This window comes from Alexandromys fortis, unplaced genomic scaffold (assembly GCF_014885135.2).
Source record: "Alexandromys fortis isolate MF-2015 unplaced genomic scaffold, M_Fortis_MF-2015_v1.1 scaffold_77, whole genome shotgun sequence".
Classification (NCBI taxonomy): domain Eukaryota; kingdom Metazoa; phylum Chordata; class Mammalia; order Rodentia; family Cricetidae; genus Alexandromys; species Alexandromys fortis.
The window spans coordinates 7299037-7302308 of NW_026067967.1; positions in this window are offsets into that span (position 1 = coordinate 7299037).

The following is a 3272-nucleotide window of genomic DNA, read 5'->3' on the forward strand; positions in this document are numbered from 1 at the left end:
CCAGTGATGTGTTCCTTCCTCCAGGTTCCACTTGTCCATCTGCAAACTGGGGCTGCCTCAGATAACCACCAGAAAGACACAATGAGGTAGGGAGTGGAGACAGAGGTCCTGAGGACTGTGGAACCCCATACATGCCAAGACTGTGTGCCTTGATCACCTCTGTGCTGTGTGACCTTGGGCACATCATTGGCCCTTTCTAGACTCAGCCTCTATCTAGTTTTGGCAAAACAATTTGGATGAAGCAATCCTAAGGGCCTAGGAGTTTTGCCATCTGGCATTCCCTTGTCTGCCCACCACTACAGCATCAGCTGGGGCTTATGTTCCTATTGCTGAGAACTTATCACCTATCCCAGTAGCCATAGCAACCATAGTTTACCACACGTCATGGCTACAAGTGACTGACAAAGCCTGAGAGCTGAGGTGGCTGTGCGTTTTAAGCCTTGTGTATCTTAGGCAGACACCATGTGTAGTGGACAGTCATGAGGGACTGAGTTAGGACAGGCGGTGGATGCTAGCAAGCCAAGTTAAGGATCTGGGACTAAAGTCCCCTATAAATAGGGGACCTCCTAACTCCAGGACCTCCTAACTCCAGGACCTCCTAACTCCCCTGCCTCTGTCCCCATTCCTTCAGCCTTTCTCAGACCTGTCCCATCCTGCTGAGCATCCCTGACCCAGAGGCTCCTCTCTCTCCTGCGGCTCTTCCTCACCTGCCTTCCTCCTAGGAGACAAGTGAAATGGCTTCCTCTCCCTGTTAGGGGGACTGGCGCCTTCCCTTCTGCTTTCTGAGCACACAAACCCTCCAGAGCTGAAGACAAAGTACAGGAATGAGTGTTCCAGCCTCTCCTCTGGCACATGGAGGCTCAAGCCTTGGTTTCCTCCACTGAACAGGGAAGGGATTGGCCTCCTAGGTTTATCTAAGAGTTTCCACACTTGCTCTTTGTTCAGAATGTCACCTGAACTGGGAATACCAGCCCCTCTTTGCATGAAGGCAGCATAGGCTGCCATCCAGGAACCACGACAAGCTGGGAAGGAACAGGGCAGAGACCGCTGCTCACCCTTACACACACAGGAGTGTGTCTCTCACCTACTGACTAACATCAACCAAGACCTGTGCACACTCCACTGACTGGCTGGCGGGTGAGGGCTCTGTTTTATTACCTGGAAGACCAGACCCCAAGGCAGGAAGGCGCCTGCCAGACTCATGCATGCAGGTGAAGCTAAGGTGGAACTCAAGGCATTACACAGCTTCATGTCTGTGTTGCAGCCTCGTCCTGATGGGATAGCCCTGACTCTCCCGGAAACATGGGCTGCTCTCAAGGCAGTGGAGTCTGTTCTGGACCACTGGGAGAGCAGCCCATGACATCCAGATGTCTCCCGAACAGCCATATTTGATGCCTGAATCCCAGCAATAGAACTCTCACACTGGGTACATTTCCCAGTGTCTCAGGCCCATTTCCCAAACTCTGTGTGTGTGTCCTTCCAAGTCCCTCCCCTAAGTCCCTTAGGGATATGCACGGTCCTGGAAGGAGGAAGCCAGGGGTGGCGGGCCCAGCCCCCGGTGGGAATATCTCCCCCCTACCTGGGCCACCCTACCAGCGGATGCCTGAGGACACAGCAGATCAGTGGTGCGAAGGCTGCTCATTTCCTCTGGCCTGGAGACAGGCCGAGCCACACAGAGCCATTGTTGGCTGCCCTTATCTTAGGAAGTTCCGCCTGCCCCAGCCGGAAGACGCAGCCCCACAACCTTGGTCTCACCTTTCTTTGCCTCCTGGAAGCTGAGGAGATAGGCAGTGTTCAGGTCACACAGGTTCCCTTCCTATGGAAGTCTGGGTTTAACCTGAAGGCCGTGGGAGACATCAAAGTGGCATAGATAGAACAGGACCTGGGGCTCGTGAGGGCTTCAGAAGGGCCACCCTTGGGAGAAATCAGTGAAGAACTGGTCGGCAACGGTGGGAGGCCGCGGATGGCGTGAGCCCAGCAGCACCTAAGAATGGGGCTAGGACAGGGCAAAGCAAGGCAGGACGCCACTTTCCTTTGCTTAGAGCCTGTATCTAAGAATACACACTGCTCCTGAAACTCGTTTAGGACATAGCACCAGCCCACATAGATCCTCTCCTAAGGGTGGGGCCCTGTGCTTTGTCCCACGCACTTCACCAGAGCCTTTGTGACAGCAGATAGATCTGTCTTCGCCCCGCTAGACCGCCTCTCTCCACGGCAGACATCCCATGACTATAGGCCTCCCAAGCCTGCACTCTCCACGTGCTGAGAAGCGTGACCTACTGAAGCTGGCGGTTCCCTGTCCACGCCCAGCTATATCTCCCTGGCCCAATCACACCTCTGCTCCATCAACCACTGGGTGAGAAGACGGGAACAGGGCAGCAGCTGGTGGGAGATTACTCAACGCCCTAGGTGCTGGACCCTGAACGCAGTGCTGGGGCTGGCGGAACAGCATTTCTTGATGGTGTGACCTAGCTTGCTTCATATTCTGGCCACCTCAAGTCAGGACACACTCATGACCCAATGCATCTTGCAAAGTCAGGAACCCAGTGATAGGAGGCAGCGTGGCCGGAGCTGGGTGAGCGCCCGCCCCGCCCGTGGTGCGTGCACCTGTCCTCTTCTCCCAATGGCAGGGAGAAGTACGGTGGCCCAGCAGGTTCAGGAAGGACAGCAGGGCTTACCCACAGCCCCTTGGCGGGCACCTATATCTAGGACCCTTTAGCCTGGCTTGACTTTTTTCAGGGATCGATTGGTAGGATAAGAGCTTGGACCTCTGTGGGGCTCCAGGCTGAACCCAGCCCCAGCCGCTCCCTTCTTGGCTCCGGGAAGTCTGGAGTCCTGACTCCTAGGTCCCAGCCTGGGCCTGCCAAGGCCTCGTTCAGAAGAGACAGAGGCCCTCCACATACCAGGCTTCCATGTATTGGAGCCAAGGGCTCTATTGAGGCAGGACCGGGAGGAACCCCAGGCCCATCGGGCTATCCCGGAGAAGGAAAGGTCCCAGAGAAGGCCACGTGAACACTATCTGAAGGCTCTTGATGTCACCTCTGCAAAGCGTCTCCTGCCCACAGGGCTAGGAGGGAGAGGCAGAGACCACAAAGAGGAAACAAGACTCAGGCAGGAGCAACCATCTACCCAATCACCCAGGGATGGAGCCGGGCACACATTCAAGTCTTTCCCAGTTCCCAGCAACCTTTTCACAGCACTAAGCTTGGCCCAGAAGACACAGAGAGGAATTGGCCACAGTCTTCCCTGAGGGAGGGATCACGGGCTGTGTG